Raw genomic sequence first — 19,159 nt, forward strand, 5'->3', positions numbered from 1 at the left:
AACCTGTATATAGTAGGGAAGGAGAATTCGGAAATTCCGTTGGAGACTTGAATTTGCCATCATCAGGTCACTTGTGCAATATACAAAAATCAGATGAGCTCACATGAATACTGACATGACAGGTATGAGGGTCTTTAGCAGAGCCATGGCAACTCATTGGCGCCCCGCGAACATGTCATGCAGGTGCCGATGGGCGAATGGAATGAGGCACCCCCCTGCCGGTGCGCTGTAAATGCCACTGTCAGAGATTGATAGTAGCATTTAACCAGTCTACAGCCACGTGTGGAGCTTGCTACATGTGCGACTGTTAGAGGCAGATGATGGCTGAATTTCACAACCATCACCTGCTGGGTAAGATACGGGCTCAGGAACTGAGCCCACATAAAAGTCAGGGAGCCGGCATATGTGTATGTTATATGTCGGTAAAGGGTCAAGACTGTTGTAGCACACAGTCTTATTCAAGGACTTGCTGGAGTACAATGCGCCAAATTTATTAAGAAGCGCAAAAGACTTAATGAATTTGGCACATTTTATGAGCAGCGTGCACTTCTGATCAGGAGAGCTGACTGTCAGTCATTACATGTCTCATACAGGTAATGCCCTCTTTCATCTAAAATAAGCTCTCGTGACAGATTCTCAGGGAGATCTATCTCCGGCTCCATAGATCTTAACAGCTCCTTTACATATTGAGGATTTCTCTGGAATAAGAAGTCGGATCGCAGATATAAAGATATCATTTTATTCAACTTTCTATGACCTACATGCCCATATAGACGGCTTAGGAGGGTTGCTTCTACTGACAGATGCCCTTTAATGAATTTGCGCCTATGAGTCTTGCCCCGATGGCAAGTGTGAAAATTTCAAGATTACTAATTTTGCTTTTTAAAGCATTTCTCCAGCATTATTTTCATTTCAGTGCTGGAGTGATGCCACTAACATAAGGTTCCCGCCCCTAGTATAATACTTATCAGCTGCCGTCTTCAGCTCTTCCTACTTTGCTCCAGACCCGTGTAAGGTCTGTAGGGCAGTAGTCATGGGCGAGGGGCTGCGTTCTCACACTCTGGCACCCCACAAATAAACTGTGTCCCAGTCCCTTAGTGTCACGCTGTGTACAATGCAGTGTACTCACATTTAGGCCGCAAGCATCCGCTGTCTCCAAGATCCTGGATCCAGGAACAGCTGCTCATAAATCAGGGGACACTTGCTTCATAACAAACAGTTCAACTTTACTTAGCAGTCCATGTTCAATTGATGTTACAGCACAGTACGTTTACATCTTCTCCCTGAGCTATCCCTTCGTTTTAATCACTCCTTCGGCCCCTGGCATACTCTATTTGGCTCTGCAGCTCTCATGAGACCCGTCCCGTCTCCCTCATGCATCTCCCCGTCCAGCTTCCACTTGTTGCAAGGCAATAAGACACACTTTCCAGTCCCTATTTCTGGCCGTAGGTCCCGGACATTGCAGGGATGTCTGCTGAAGACAGTAGCCGACATTCTAATGCTGCCTGAACAGTGCGTACTTCTCGCACCCTCCAGCCCTGTGGCCTTGAATGCTTCTAACACTTTCTTTATCTTGTAATCTAATCTCTCACTCCAAACTCACTGCACTAACCAGGAAGTGCTCCCCTTCTTAACTGACCCAGACCCTTTCCAAGCTGCGGTGGTATAATGCGCCACCTGGGCCGTGGGGTACTCGGTGGCGGGCGGGTCGGTGCAGGGGATGTCACAGTGGCAGTGACCTGGTCTATGACCCAGGGCGGTCAATAAAGGGGAATAACGTAAGAGGGGAAATGACGCCACCTGTGGTATGCGGCTATATGGAGCCGCCGCTGCGGAGCAGGTCCTCTGGAGCTGTTGGTAATGCAGCAGAGTTGGTTCAGCTCTCCACAGGCAGAGCTTAGCTCCAGGGCGGTCCTGTGATGGAAAATGATGAGGTAGCTCTTGTTGTGCAGTATAGTGCATGGCTGGTGATGGCGCAGCAATAATTCACAGAGACAGTGGGGTGCAGTCTTCAAGGTTTACTCACGATTATCACGTTGCTCCTGGTTACAACGGCCAAATTATCACCACCCGCGGCGTTCTGCGTTCACCGAGACAGGGGTTCAGCAATCCCTCAGGTAATTCAAGAGCACTTAATGGGACCCCGTTCTCTGTGCCTTCCTCGGTCGTCTTCCCGCCCTGGCTCTCACCCTCCTGCCCTGCGCCTTGCAACCAGTGTCCCAAGCCGGTAACCTCAGATCTTGGCGGGCAACCTGGAGTTCCCTGGATCCTGTGCGGCTACCTTTTTGGCGATTAATTGCGGCTGTGGGCAACTACACCCTGAAAATGTAGAAGCCTCCAGTTTCTAGCTGAATATTGTAATTCTCACTAGTTAGAGGCCAGTCCCCTTTGCGGCCTGATCCCTCCACGTCCTGGTAGATTCGGGCGTACGGGTGGCCTCCAGCACATCCTGTACCCCTAGTATCCCCTCTTTCTTTCTGGAGCCTTCCTCTCTGCTCCTCTCCTCTCTTCAGTCTGACCTCCTTGGCATCTCTCACTCAGGCCTGCTCCTCCCGAGCAGGGCTCCTGCTCCTTTCACTGTCCTCCTCTGACTGAACACTGTCTTTCAAGATGGTTCACTCTTTTATACTGCTCCTGAAGTGCTCCCCTATTGCTCTTCCTCCACCCACACCCACTAAATTGTTCCGCTCTCACTCCCTTAGGAGCAATCTCGCCCTGCCCTCTGAAGTGGAGTGTAATGGATGCAAGTGTGTGGATCCCGGGCAGTACTCCATCCTTACCTGAGAGTGAGATACCACACCTCTGGGTGAGATGCAGTACCTCTGTGGCGACTGAACCCTCAGGAGCGCCACATACCCCCCTGGTAAAACACAGCACTTCAGCGGGCTGGAACAAAGTAAAAACCAAAGTATTTTAAAGACATGCAAATTTTTAGAATGCATTCACATAGAAGAATTTCACACAACTTTTTCTTCCCTTTATGGGAGACAGGTTTTCTTAAACGTTACAGGTTTCTTTATCAGCTTACAAGGCATTATAAAACTTTCTTCCAGTAAAATTCTCTTCACCTTAATCAAACATTTTTCATATAAAACATTTTCAATAACTACAGTGAAACCTATAGCCGGGTGTCCATTTCACTGAACAAGGTGCAATCTGATCAACATGAGGGACCCATCCGAAAACCCTCAACGTAGGCCCTGGGCGTGGCTGCAGGGCATAAGTGATCCAGCTGTTGGACCACGTCTTCGGCCACGCCAAACGGGTTTTTGTTCAGTGGTCTTTGTATATAAAACCAATAAGAAGCACCTTAAGAAGTGCTAATTATGAACAGTTTAAAAGTTTTTGGCTGCTCACAGTCCTCAGCCTGTCAGTTCTGGTACCCTTACCGGGTAACTAAGCAATACACACAAAACTTTTTTAAACTTGCAGCATCCCTGCTTTACCCTCCTGGGTAACTATGTACAGTACAGTTGCCACTTGAATCTCTCAATAGTGGTGCTCCCTCCTGGGAGACACCTGTCCACTATAGGCTGGCCCAGCCGGGTCGCCCGCTCTAGATGGCAGGGGTGCGTTCTCCTCTTCCTCCATTCTGCACACATTCAGGGCGTACCACCCATGTTCTCCATGGTGACGGGTGTAGATTCACTCGCCCCCTGAGCCGTGGGGCACTCGGATCCGGGCAATAGGCAAACGGTGGGAGTAGTAGTGGCAACCCGGTTCCGTGGCTCAGGGTGGTCAGACCAGTGGCAGCCTTTTAGATGTTTCAGATAATGTCCGACTACGCCACCCGTGGATTGCGGTTATTAGGAACCGCCGCTGCAGGGCGGACCGCTGGGGCCGATGATGTATGCAGCTGGGATGGTGTGACTCCCCACGGGAAGAGTGCGGCCCCAGGGCAGTGTAGTGGATAGTGGGAGTGATGGTGTTGAGAGTCCCCGTACCGTTAGTGCTGGAGGAGCGAAAGAGCACACAGACAACGTACTGCAGTCCAATGTCTTTTACTCACAGTTCAGGTGCTCCGGGTCACTTCTGCGCAAGCAGTGACCACCCAAGCCGTGCAGTGTCCACCAGGTGAGGGGCTCGGTCAACCCCCAGGCAGTTCAGGAGCATGGCACAGGACCCCCTTCAATCCTTTCTCTGGCCTGCCTCACCAGTGACCCACTTTTGTCCAGCTGCCGCGGACTTGTGCGGATAAACGTGGGCCCTGTTCTCTGCTGTCCTATATGGTGCCTTTCTAGCAGGTTTGATGAGGTGCTGCACCAATAAATGGTCACAGCCTCCGGTCTTTGATCCTCCACCAACTTGGGATCCGGTACCCTTAATCTGCCTGATCCTGCACCCTGGATTCTCGTGGGTTCTTAGGGTCCCTTCCACCTTCTTGTTCCTGAGCCCTTCTGTTTCTCTGTCTCTTCTTCTCCTTTTCTGTTCTGTCTTCTCCTCCTTCCCTTGGCCTCTTCTCCAGGCCCACTTCTCCTTCTCCTCTCAGGCTCCGGCCTTTTCTCTAGGCCTGCCTCTGAGCAGAGCTCCTACAGAGCCTCTGCTCCCTGTCTTCTTCTCTCTCTGCACAGACTGAACTTCTCCCTCAGCTAAGATGGTGCCCACCTTTTATACCTCCCTCTGACCATGAGCCCAGGTGACCAGCAACCAATGGGCTCCTTCCTACGCTCAGGAACCAACCTCTATCTGCCCCTACAGCACTGGGTGTTCCACCCCCCTCCCCACTCCAGTCAGGGACGTAGTCGGTCGTGCCTGCACTTCTGTCTAGTGGGAGCACCGTTGAGCTGTCCCTCGGAAATGGGGTGTGTGTGCTGTATGCAGCTAACTGAGCCCTGGTCCATACTCCACCCTTACCCGGGAGTGGAATACCACACCTCTGGCAGAGGTGCAATACCCCTGTAGCGGCCGAACCCTCGGGGCGCTACATAGATGACCCTGTCTCCAGGGTACTTAGCTGCAGTCGGAGCAGAAGCTGCTTGTGGACAGCCAGGGTCAGCGACACCAGAAATCAGGGGCATGTCCTCCGCGCTCGCCTTCTGTACATCAAGTGCATACCACCCCCTCTCTCCTGAGTATTGTGGTAACCAAGCCGCTCCTGGGATGTATGGCATAGACAGTGGCAATATGAGGGCTGCGGCAGCACACGCTGTTGGAGCTTCTCCTAAGGTGGGCATCTTTCTTCCCCCCTAGTTCACCCTTGCCGGGGTAAGACTCACCACTCCAGATGCTTATGTCGTCGCTACTTGCACAGCCGGTCACCGAGACTGCTCTGCTGATCACTGTACAGCCGCACTCTTGCTGCACAGCTTCTCACACTTGTATTGTATTCACAGAGTTGCAGCAGCTGGGTGGATGGGATCACACAGCCCTCTGCAGGGGGAGGCAACAATCTCCCCCTCAGTCTGATGCAAAGGGGAAGGCTGGCACCTTTCAGCCTGAGTGACAGACAACTCTGGTACGGTCTATGCAAGTGGGAGGGGCCTATTTTGGCACAGTTTCTGAGGCTCTGCCCACGATGGGACACCCCACATATCATTAACTTCTCATGTGCTACAGTAATGGCTGCAGTTTATACAGTTATACACAGTCTTTGTGGCACACAGGACCCATTTATACCGGGCTTCGAATTCTGTTCGTGACGCCAAATATGACGTGCCCCTTGGGTCATGGGGTACTCGGTGCCGGGCCGGTCGGTGCAAGGGACGTCACAGTGGTAGAGACCCGGTCCGTGACCCAGGGCGGTAAATAAAGGGGAATAACGTAAAAGGGGAATGAAGTTTTTAAAGATAATGTTCGTGACGCCACCTGTGGTATGCGGCTATATGGAGCCGCCGCTGCGGTGCAGATCCTCTGGAGCTGTTGGTAATGCAGCAGAGTTGGTTCAGCTCTCCACAGGTAGAGCTTAGCTCCAGGGCGGTGCTGTGATGGAAAAAGATGAGGTAGCTGTTGTTGTGCAGTGTAGTGCAGGGCTGGTGATGGCGCAGTAATAATTCACAGAGACAGTGGGGTGCAGTCTTCAAGGTTTACTCACGATTATCACGTTGCTCCTGGTTACAATGGCCAAATTATCACCACCCGCGGCGTTCTGCGTTCACCGAGACAGGGGGTTCAGCAATCCCTCAGGTAATTCAAGAGCACTTAAGAGCACCGTTGTGTGAGCCTTCCTCGGTCGTCTTCCCGCGCTGGCTCTCACCCTCCAGCCCTGCGCCTCGCAACCAGTGTCCCAAGCCGGTAACCTCAGATCTTGGCGGGCAACCTTGAGTTCCCTGGATCCTGTGCGGCTACCTTTTTGGCGATTAATTGCGGCTGTGGGCAACTACACCCGAAAATGTAGAAGCCTCCGGTTTCTAGCTGAATATTGTAATTCCGACTAGTTAGGGGCCGGTCCACTTTGCGGCCTGATCCCTCCATGTCCTGGTAGATTCGGGTGTACGGGTGGCCTCCAGCACTTCCCGTACCCCTAGGATCCCCTCTTTCTTTCTGGAGCCTTCCTCTCTTCAGTCTGACCTCCTGGGCCTCTCTCACTCAGGCCCGTTCCTCCCGAGCAGAGCTTCTGCTCTTTTCACTGTCCTCCTCTTACTGAACACTGTCTTTCAAGATGGTTCCCTCTTTTATACAACTCCTGAAGTGCTCCTCTGTTGCTCTTCCTCCACCCACACCCACTACATGGTTCCGTCCTCCAGCTAGGGCCCAGGGACTGTGCTCTCCCTTAGGAGCAATCTCGCCCTGCCATCTGAAGTGGAGTGTAATGGATGCAAGTGTGTGGGTCCCGGGCAGTACTCCATCCTTACCTGAGAGTGAGATACCACACCTCTGGGTGAGATGCACTACCTCTGTGGCGACTGAACTCTCAGGGACGCCACACAGGTCCCAAACATTAAACTGTATCATAACCTGTCTGTCCCAGCAGTCTGTTGCTGGGGAAACTTCCCCTTTGACCTACTTAACTTCAGCCACTATCCCTACACACGATACATGAATAACATTATACATTAATTATAATACATTACATTAACTGCATCACTTAGTGCTTATAGAATTCTATGCAGATTCTCATATTACATTACTCATACAATACAATAAAACCATGTCATAACACATATTCAAATACAGTTCTTACAGACGTTGTCTTTAATGGGAGAGGCGTATGACAGCTTCTGTCACACCCTTACACCCGCGCTGCCATCTTGTAACCATAACTTCTGGCTGACCGGAAGTCAGAGGTAACAGTCACAAGCTCTCAATGTAAGTCTATGAAGACCCCGTTCTGCCCTCTTTCTGGCTCTCATAGACTTACCTTTAGTTGTGAGTTCCAGATTGGCCAGCAAACACTGGAGCGATCAGGCAGGTCAAAATCTGCTGGAGACTGACCGGAGCGGTGCAGAAAGAAGATGAAAATGGCAGCTGGTAATTGTAATACTGAGTGCAGGAAACTCAAATTCGTAGCACCACTCCAGCGCTGCAATAAAAAAAAAATGCTGGAGTGGTGCTTTAATAAAGATGATAAGAAAAAAAAATTCACAAAAGGTTTAAATACATGTAATACAAAAGCCTAAGTTAAACAATTGGATTATTTTTTGATGACAGCTTCCCTTTTAGGTGTGCTAGTAAACAGAAGTGACATTAAGTTTTCCGAACACATATTTCTGAAATGAATACGAACAACGCAGCAGGTCTTTACTATGCATGACAACATGCGATGCTAAAAATGTCATTTATAACAAAAAGTACAGTGAATGGTTATATATATTACACTGTGTGCAGAATTATTAGGCAAATGCGTATTTTGATCACATGATACTTTTTACACATGTTGTCCTACTCCAAGCTGCATAGGCTTGAGAGCCAACTACCAATTAAGTAAATCTGGTGATGTGCATCTCTGTAATGAGGAGGGGTGTTGACTAATGACATCAACACCCTATATAAGGTGTGCTTAATTATTAGGCAACTTCCTTTCCTTTGGCAAAACGGGTCAGAAGAGAGATTTGACAGGCTCTGAAAAGTCCAAAATTGTGAGATGTCTTGCAGAGGGATGCAGCAGTCTTGAAATTTCCAAACTTTTGAACTGTGATCACCGAACAATCAAGCGTTTCATGGCAAATAGCCAACAGGGTCGCAAGAAGCGTGTTGGCCAAAAAAGGCGCAAAATAACTGCCCATGAATTGAGGAAAATCAAGCGTGAAGCTGCCAAGATGCCATTCGCCACCAGTTTTGCCATATTTCAGAGCTGCAACGTTACTGGAGTATCAAAAAGCACAAGGTGTGCGATACTCAGGGACATGGCCAAGGTAAGGTAGGCTGAAAAACGACCACCTTTGAACAAGAAACATAAGATAAAACGTCAAGAATGGGCCAAGAAATATCTTAAGACTGATTTTTCAAAGGTTTTATCGACTGATGAAATGAGTGTGACTCTTGATGGGCCAGATGGATGGGCCAGAGGCTTGATCAGTAAGGGGCAGAGAGCTCCACTCCGACTCAGACGCCAGCAAGGTGGAGGTGGGGTACTGGTATGGGCTGGTATAATCAAAGATGAACTTGTGGGACCTTTTTGGGTTGAGGATGGAGTGAAGCTCAACTCCCAGACCTACTGCCAGTTTCTGGAAGACAACTTCTTCAAGCAGTGGTACAGGAAGAAGTCGGTATCGTTCAAGAAAAACATGATTTTCATGCAGGACAATGCTCCATCACATGCATCCAACTACTCCACAGCGTGGCTGGCCAGTAAAGGTCTAAAAGAAGAAAAAATAATGACATGGCCCCCTTGTTCACCTGATCTGAACCCCATAGAGAACCTGTGGTCCATCATAAAATGTGAGATCTACAGGCAGGGAAAACAGTACACCTCTCGAAACAGTGTCTGGGAGGCTGTGGTGGCTGCTGCACGCAATGCTGATCGAAAACAGATCAAGCAACTGACAGAATCTATGGATGGAAGGCTGTTGAGTGTCACCATAAAGAAAGGTGGCTATATTGATCACTAACTTTTTTTGTTGCTGTTTTTGCATGTCAGAAATGTTTATTTCTAAATTTTGTGCACTGATATTGGTTTACCTGTTGAAAATAAGTGAGATGGGATTATATTTGGTTTTTATTAAGTTGCCTAATAATTCTGCACAGTAATAGTTACCTGCACAAACAGATATCCTCCTAAGATAGCCAAATCTAAAAAAAAACCACTCCAACTTCCAAAAATATTAAGCTTGGATATTTATGAGTCTTTTGGGTGATTGAGAACATAGTTGTTGATCAATAATAAAAATAATTCTCTAAAATACAACTTGCCTAATAATTCTGCACACAATGTATATGCATACGTAATGCAATGATTTTCCAGTAGGTCATGGTAAGTTCATATATGATATACTTTGCTTTCCTGTTCAATGGAGATAATTACACTTATGGATAAAACAGCAAAAGTACAAACACATTATTTCTGTAGATGTAATGACAATGACATTTTAGCTGATCGCTTACTTCATAATGATTCTTCCAGGAAATTGCTATTAGAAAGTATATTCTACAAGAGAAAAAATAATGACATAAGATTGCTGATGCTAAAAGAGCATGTGTCTGTTCCCCCTTTTCTGATGGAAAGTTTGAGCTATGTAGAAAATGCAAAAATAGATAAATGAATGCAAATTATATATGTACCGATATATGCTAGAGATGACATTTTAAAAATTGAAACATCTGAAATGTTCTACATAGTCATTAGATTGAAAGAATGTATGCTCTATGGGCTACCATCAGATTAGGGTGGGTTTTGTAAAGATTTCACATATATACAAAGGGTAAGGTTTCTGATTTTGGAGAATGGCATGCCGGACCTGACATGCCAGTATGAGGAGACTTAAATGCCTTACATGTAGTGTTGAGCAAGCATGCTCGACACTGCTCAGTACTCGCCCGAGCATCTCACTACTCGAGATGTTCGGCGACCACCGAGCATTTCCGGGTTACTCGGGCGGGAGCTCGGGTCTCCGCCCTGCACGTTTGGCGCTCTTTACAGAGCCAATTAACATGCAGGGATTGCCAGCCAGTCACTGTAATGCCGCAGCCATGTTGTTTGTGGGCATTACAGTGATTGGCTGGCTGCACAGCGTCACCTCGAGTATTTAAAACTGGGCGCCGCCATCTTGGACACAGTCGCCCGGGATCAGACAGTGTAGGGTCAGTGCTGCTGAGTTAGGGAGAGATATATAGTGCGAAATAGTGTAGGGTCTCTAAAGCCTGCCAAATCAAACAAACAGTCCTTCTCAGGACTAATATCCATCCCAGATATCAGGCAGGCAGGCAGGCTGTATAGGAGACACAGTGGTTATACCAACAAACACTGCATTACAGTACTGTGTGCTCCTGCTGGTCAAATTGCTAGACTTATCCCCCGGTCTCAGGGGCCAGGAAAAATCCTTTTTTTTTTTTCATCTAAGTCCTGTATTTTTTTTTTCCTCAGTCAGACTGTACAAATACGTGTCTTATTAACCTTTTGGTATCCCCCCCCAAAAAAAAAAAAAAAAATTGAGTGTGTCTGTGAGTGTTCAGACACCAATATATCTGTTTAAAAGAGTCTGGTGTAAGCCAGATAACTAGAACTTTGGTTTTGCAGTTCCACGGTTCAAATCTCTGTATTATCCAGCTTTTGGCCGTTTTTCCGTAAAAAAAAAAAACTGTAATAGTGTCTCGCTGACTGTTCAGACACAAATATATCTGTTTATAAGATTCTGGTGTAGGCCACATAACTTTAACTGTGGTTTTGCAGTTCCACGGTTCAAATTTCTGTATTATCCTGCTTTAGGCATTTTTCTGTAAAAAAAAAAACAGTAATAGTGTCTCCCTCACTGTTCAGACACAAATACAGTTAGGTCCATATATATTTGGACAGAGACAACATCTTCTAATTTTGGTTCTAGACATTACCACAATGAATTTTAAACAAAACAATTCAGATGCAGTTGAAGTTCAGACTTTCAGCTTTCATTTGAGGGTATCCACATTAAAATTGGATGGATGAAGGGTTTAGGAGTTTCAGCTCCTTAACATGTGCCACCCTGTTTTTAAAGGGACCAAAAGTAATTGGACAATTGACTCCAAGACTATTTCATGGACAGGTGTGGGCAATCCCTTCGTTATGTCATTCTCAATTAAGCAGATAAAAGGCCTGGAGTTGATTTGAGGTGTGGTGCTTGCATTTGGAAGGTTTTGCTGTGAAGTAAACATGCGGTCAAAGGAGTTCTCCGTGCAGGTGAAACAAGCCATCCTTAAGCTGCAGAAACAGAAAAAACCCATCCGAGAAATTGCTACAATATTAGGAGTGGCAAAATCTACAGTTTGGTACATCCTGAGAAAGAAAGAAAGCACTGGTGAACTCATCAATGCAAAAAGACCTGGGCGCCCACGGAAGACAACAGTGGTGGATGATCGCAGAATAATCTCCATGGTGAAGAGAAACCCTTCACAACAGCCAACCAAGTGAACAACACTCTCCAGGAGGTAGGCGTATCAATATCCAAATCTATTATAAAGAGAAGACTGCATGAAAGTAAATACAGAGGGTTCACTGCACGGTGCAAGCCACTCATAAGCATCAAGAATAAAAAGGCTAGACTGGACTTTGCTAAAAAACATCTAAAAAAGCCAGCACAGTTCTGGAAGAACATTCTTTGGACAGATGAAACCAAGATCAACCTCTACCAGAATGATGGAAAGAGAAAAGTATGGCGAATGCGTGGTACAGCTCATGATCCAAAGCATACCACATCATCTGTAAAACACAGCGGAGGCAGTGTGATGGCTTGGGCATGCATGGCTGCCAGTGGCACTGGCTCACTAGTGTTTATCGATGATGTGACACAGGACAGAAGCAGCCGAATGAATTCTGATGTATTCAGAGCCATACTGTGTGCTCAGATCCAGCCAAATGCAGCCAAACTGATTGGTCGTCGTTTCATACTACAGATGGACAATGACCCAAAACATAAAGCCAAAGCAACCCAGGAGTTTATTAAAGCAAAGAAGTGGAATATTCTTGAATGGCCAAGTCAGTCACCTGATCTCAACCCAATTGAGCATGCATTTCACTTGTTAAAGACTAAACTTCAGACAGAAAGGCCCACAAACAAACAGCAACTGAAAACCACCGCAGTGAAGGCCTGGCAGAGCATCAAAAAGGAGGAAACACAGCGTCTGGTGATGTCCATGAGTTCAAGACTTCAGGCAGTCATTGCCAACCAAGGGTTTTTAACCAAGTACTAGAAATGAACATTTTATTTACAATTATTTAATCTGTCCAATTACTTTTGGTCCCTTTAAAAACAGGGTGGCACATGTTAAGGAGCTGAAACTCCTAAACCCTTCATCCAATTTTAATGTGAATATCCTAAAATGAAAGCTGAAAGTCTGAACTTCAACTGCATCTGAATTGTTTTGTTTAAAATTCATTGTGGTAATGTCTAGAACCAAAATTAGAAAAATGTCTCTGTCCAAATATATATGGACCTAGCTGTATATCTGTTTAAAAGATTCTGGTGTAGGCCACATAACTATAACTGTGGTTTTGCAGTTCCATGGTTCAAATCTCTGTATTATCCAGCTTTTGGCCGTTTTTCCGTAAAAAAAACAGTAATAGTGTCTCGCTGACTGTTCAAACACATATATATCTGTTTATAAGAGTCTGGTGTAGGCCAGATAACTAGAACTGTGGTTTTGCAGTTCCACGGTTCAGATCTCTGTATTATCCTGCTTTAGGCATTTTTTCCGTAAAAAAAAAAACAGTAATAGTGTCTCCCTGACTGTTCAAACACATATATATCTGTTTAAAAGATTCTGGTGTAGGCCAGAGAAATAGAACTGTGGTTTTCCTCTTCCACGGTTCTAATCTCCTTTTTATTACCCTTTTTCCATTGATAGTGCGAGTGTAAGCTATTTTACTTCATTTACAATGGGCAAGGCGCGTGGCAAGGGACGTGGAACTGGACATTCTGGTGATTGTATGTGTAGAGGACGGGGCCGTGGCCAAGGTGAAAATGTGCCACAACCAATAGTCACATCTTCTCGCTCCCACTACTTGACCGAATTACTAGGGAAGCACACTACAACACCAGTATTGCGAACTGATCAGTGTGAACAGGTTATTAATTGGATAGCAGATAATACTTCCAGTTACCTGGGCACCACCACCTCCGGTCTGTCTTCCACACGGTCAAGTTTTAGTAGCCGTGAGTCTCGACTGCATACTCTTCCTCACCCTGATGCTCATTCCTCCCACCATGCGGAGTGTTGTCAGACAGCAACCGATCCCACACTTGGACACTCTGAAGAGCTGTTCACTGGTCCATTTCCATATTTGTGCCCCTCGCCTGCTCCGCTTGAAGTGGTGGAAGAGGAGATCCCATGTAGCGATGCCCAAATATTTGAACAGCCACGGCCAGAGGAAGTCGACGCTGGCAATTTGTCACAAGAGGTGGATGATGACGAGACACAATTGCCACGAAGTGAGGAGGAGGATCGTGGTGCGCAAGTGGAAGAGGAGGAGGTGGTGGATGATCTAGTAACTGACCCAACGTGGCAGGAGGACACGCAGAGCGAGGCCAGCAGCACACAGGGGGAGGGAGGCAGAGTACCCCAACAGGCAGGAAGAAGCAGTGTGGTGGCCGCACACAGAAGGCGGGCAACAGTTCCCCGTAACACCAACACAAGGGACGTTGCCAGTACAACCGGTAGGTCTTCCATAGTCTGCAATTTTTTTAAAGACTCTGCTGATAACCCCAAAAAGGCCATTTGTACCACCTGCCATGCCAGCATCAGCAGGGGTGACAAAACTACCAGCCTGACCACCACCAGCATGATCAGGCACATGTCAGCAAAGCACGCGACTTTGTGGGGCGAACCCCAGGGTCCACGACCAGTGTCAGCGGGTGTCACCACTGCTTCTTCCGCTGTTGTGCGTGTAAGAGAACCCCCTGTTGTGCGTGCAAGGCAATCCCCTGTCCATACTGCATGCAAAGATGCCCCCTCCTCTCAGTCTTCACTTGTTATGGCAGTTTCTCAAGAAACAGCATCAACGTCCATGTCCACCGCAGCGTTCAATTGTCCATATCCCAGAGCTTTGACCGAAAGTGCAAATTCGCAGCCAACGCCCCACAGGCCACAGTCCTAAATGCACACATTTCACGACTGCTTGCGTTGGAAATGCTGCCTTTTAGGCTGGTGGAGACGGAGTTCTTCCGCAACCTTATGGCGGTGGCCGTCCCTCGGTGCTCGGTCCCCAGCCGACAGTATTTTGCCCGGTGTGCCATCCCCGCACTGCACAAGAACGTGTCCCAAAACATCTGCCGTGCCCTCAACAACGCAGTTACTGGGAGGGTCCACCTGACAACGGACACGTGGACAAGTGCTTGTGGCCAGGGACGGTACATCTCCCTGACGGCACACTGGGTAAACATACTGGAAGCCGGGACCCAGTCGGACCTTGGGATGGAACACATCCTCCCCACACCGAGGATTGAGGGCCCTATGTCAGTCAGAGTTGCCCCCACAATGTACAGCTCCTGTGCATCATCCTCCTCCTCCTGCTCATGTTCAGCCTCCATCTCAGATATCACCACATCAGTTACAAGCTGGAAGCACTGCAGTACTGCCTCAGCCAAGCGGCAACAGGCTGTGCTGAAACTCATAAGCTTAGGTGATTAACGTCACACTGCTTGTGAGTTGTGGACAGCTGTGAAAGAGCAGGCAGATCTGTGGCTGAAACCGCTGAACCTACATCCAGGCATGGTCGTGTGTGACAATGGCCGTAACCTGGTGGCGACTCTGAGGCGAGGCGAGATCACACACGTACCATGCCTGGCTCATGTGCTTAACCTCGTGGTTCAGCGGTTTCTTAAATCGTACCCCGAGTTGACAGATCTGCTCGTCAAAGTACGCCGCATGTCAGCTCATTTTCGGAAGTCGGCTACAGCTTCCACCGCCCTTGCTGTGTTGCAGCAGCGTTTGCAGATTCCGGCACACCGACTGGTGTGTGATGTCCCCACACGTTGGAACTCTACCCTCCACATGTTGCAAAGGATTTGTGAGCAGAAGAGAGCAGTTGTGGAGTATAAGCTGCAACAAGGCCGTCGATATTCAGGTCAGACTCCACACATAAGACCTCAGGAGTGGACCTGGATGTCTGACATATGTACCATCCTGACAAACTTTGAGGAGTCCACCAAGATGGTTCCTGGCGATGACGCCATCATTAGCGTCAGCATCCCACTTGTCTGTCTTTTGCAACGCTCTCTGCAGAGAATTAAAGAGAAGGCATTGCAGCCAGAGTATGATGAGATGGATCAAGAAGCCGTAATGGGCGATTACACACAGCCCAGCCTCATCTCATCCCAACGTGCATTGGGGGACAATGAGGGAGAGGAAGAGGAAGAGGAGGAGGAACAGGAGCTGGTATCATGCGCTGTAGATGGTAGTACCTGTACAACTGTCATACCGTCGGTTCAGCGTGGGTGGCCTGAGGACAGGGGAGAGGAGGAGGAGGAGGAGGAGATCATGGTCAGTCGTCATCTTGGTGAGGACATGGAAGTCTTGCCCGTTACCAGTCTGGCACGCATGGCTGACTTTATGTTACGCTGCCTTAACCGTGACCCTCGCATTGTCAAAATGTTGGGTGACAGTCATTACTGGTTGGTGACACTTTTACACCCCGGCTACAAGGAGAACTTTCACTCTGTAATTCCTGAGGTGGAGAGGTCTACAAAAATGGGGCAGTACCAGAAGGCCCTTGCTGCAGAACTGTTAAAAAAATTCCCATCTGAACACGCTAGCGGCAGAGGTCACAGTTCGTTGACCAACCAAGGCGTACAGGCGAGAGAGACGCAACTCCAATCCAGCAGAGGCAGGGGAACATTGTCAACATTCTGGGACAGTTTTCTGAGACCCGCCCAGCTTACAGGCCCTGAGGCGCGGGGTACTCTCACAAGGAGTGGAAAGTTTCAAAAGATGGTGAGGGAGTACTTTGCTGACCGTACCAGGGTCCTCCGTGATTCCTCTGTGCCTTTTAATTATTGGGTATCCAAGCTGAACACTTGGAATGAACTCGCTCTGTACGCCTTGGAGGTCCTGGCCTGCCCTGCCGCTAGCATGTTATCGGAGCGTGTTTTTAGTGCCGCTGGGGGAATTATAACTGATAAACGCTCTCGCCTGTCAACTGACAATGCTGACAAGCTGACCCTTATCAAAATGAACAAGGGCTGGATTGGGCCAGACTTCTCATCACCACCAAATGACAGCAGAGTAACATAAAGTCAAATCCACTGTGTTATTTCGGGAGGTGTATTCCCATGCACCGCTTCACACCCACACATGGGTATACGCTTCCTCATTTCGGCTGTATTTTGCTCTTCTCCTTATCCTCAGCCTCCACCACCACTATACCACTAGGGTGACCGTGGTGCGTGTTGCCAGCATTGCAAGTTCCTCCATCCTAATTTTTGGCAGCTTTTGCTTGGAAGGCATAGGCAAAGACTATGGGAGACCCATTCCCCAATAATGGGAATAATGTTTTTAATATGCTGTACTGCATGGCTCTTATTTGGCAGCATTGCAAGTTCCTCCGTCCTAAATTTTGGCAGCTTTTGCTTGGAAGGCATAGGCAAAGACTATGGGAGACCCACTCCTCAATAATGGGAATAATGTTTTTAATATGCTGTACTGCATGGCTCTTGTTTGCCAGCATTGCAAGTTCCTCCGTCCTAATTTTTGGCAGCTTTTGCTTGGAAGGCATAGGCAAAGACTATGGAAGACCCACTCCCCAATAATAGGAATAATGTTTTTAATATGCTGTACTGCATGGCTCTTGTAAGGGGCATGAAAACCGTCTTGTTAAGCTACTCTGAACTCCACGTTTCTTCCAAGGGGCATTAAAACCGTCTTGTTAAGCTACTGTGACCTCCACGTCTCTTCCAAGGGGCATTAAAACAGTCTTGTTAAGCTACTGTGACTGCCATGTCTCTTCCAAGGGGCATTAAAACCGTCTTGATAAACCACTCTGACCTACACGTCTCTTCCAAGGGGCATTGATATTGTCTTTTTATTCCACTGCGACCTCCACCACTCTTCCAAGGGGCATTAAAACCGTCTTGTTAAGCTACTGTGACCTACACCACTCTTCCAAGGGGCATTAAAACTGTCTTGTTAAGCTACTGTGACCTCCACCACTCTTCCAAAGGGCATTAAAACCGTCTTGTTAAGCTACTGTGACCTCCACCACTCTTCCAAGGGGAATTGATATTGTCTTTTTATTCTACTGCGACCTCCACCACTCTTCCAAGGGACATTAAAACCGTCTTGTTAAACCACTCTGAACTCCACCGCTCTTCCAAGGGGCATTAAAACAGTCTTGTTAAGCTACTGTAACCTCCACCACTCTTCCAAGGGGCATTAAAACCGTCTTGTTAAGCTACTGTGACCTCCACCACTCTTCCAAGGGGCATTGATATTGTCTTTTTATTCCACTGCAACCTCCACCACTCTCCCAAGGGGCATTAAAACCGTGTTGTTAAACCACTCTGAACTCCACAGCTCTTCCAAGGGGCATTAAAACTGTCTTGTTAAGCTACTGTGACATCCACCACTCTTCCAAGGGACATTAAAACCGTCTTGCTAAGCTACTGTGACCTCCACGTCTCTTCCAAGGGGCATTAAAACCGTCTTGTTAAACCACTCTGACCTCCACGTCTCTTCCAAGGGGCATTAAAAGCGTCTTGCTAAACCACTCTGAACTCCACAGCTCTTCCAAGGGGCATTGAAATGTTGTTTTTAATTAACTCTAACCTCCACGACTCTTCCAACAGGCATTGAATTTCCTCCTAATTTTAGTCAGCTTTTGCTTTTCAATGCATAGGCGAACACTAAGGGAGACCCACTCCCCAATAATGGGTAGAAGGTTTTTAGTACACTGTAATCCACGTCTGTTTCAAGGGGCATTGCAGTTCCTCATAATTTTTGGAAAGCCTTCCATTCACTGCTTAGGCCAACAGTGTACAGGAGACCCAGTTGCTATAAATGGAAAAAATGGTTTAGTTAAGGCCCTCTGACCTCCATGTCACTTCCAAGGGGCATTGGAGTGCCTCAAAATTTTTGGTAGGCATTGCACTCACTGTATGCCCTATAACTGTGTAGCCGAACCGCTCCTTTTGGTACAGAAACATATCCTACAAGACACGTGTTGTTGACTGGCCTGATATTGATGTGAATGGTCCCTGTTCCTCCTGCTCTTTCTCCTTTGCCACCACCTCATCCATCAATCATCACCTGAAGCTTTGTTTTAACGGGAGTCATAGAACTGGGATAGTAGCAGGAAAACATCCAACAATCCTCGGAGGAGGTAGGATATGCGCCAAAGCGCTGACCAACTCAGGCCTAGCCGCTACTACATACATGCGCTTGCATTCCAAGGAACAGAAAGCTAAGGAGATGGATGGCCTCATGATCATGAATAATTTACTCATTGTGTAGGAGGCCGACCACTGCTGCTGTCTACCTTCTGAACTTTGTGTTGAAGACTGATTGACCCAGGACCCACAATCCTCTATGTCTGGAGGACGTGTTGCATCCCAGTGTCCAACTGTGTCCCGGCTTCCACAGTATTAACCCAGTGTGACGGCGTCAGTCACATGGAACATCCCTGGCCACATTCACTTGTCCACGTGTTTGTGGTTAGGCTGTCCTTCAAATAGGGGCTGCTGTGGACCGTTTATGGACACCCGGCCGCCCCCAGGCAGCTGGGGACCGTGTGTGGGCACCCGGCCATGGGGCGGCTGGGGACCAAGCGTGGACACCCGGCCGCCGGGCGGCTGGGGACTGAGTATGGATACCAGGCCGCCGACGCAGCCATGACGTGGTGGCCAGATTCCACCTCCACATGCCTAAAAGGCCCAATTTCAAGTGCAAGCAAGCAAGCAGTATGGTATTGCAGCCTGGGGGTGGGTGGGTGGCAGGCAGCATACTTGCACTTGTATTGCAAGGAATGGGGGAGGTACATTTGAACACTGCACTGGGACAAGGACTTGCACGGGGATAGTTGCAAGTCTGCATCTTCTGATGCAGCAAGGATCACTTCTGATGGGCACACTTTTAGGCAGTGACCTGGGTGTCAGAGATGCTT

The sequence above is a fragment of the Phyllobates terribilis genome, unplaced genomic scaffold (assembly GCF_046119375.1).
Source record: "Phyllobates terribilis strain yellow unplaced genomic scaffold, ASM4611937v1 Scaffold_2__4_contigs__length_985480577, whole genome shotgun sequence".
NCBI lineage: Eukaryota > Metazoa > Chordata > Amphibia > Anura > Dendrobatidae > Phyllobates > Phyllobates terribilis.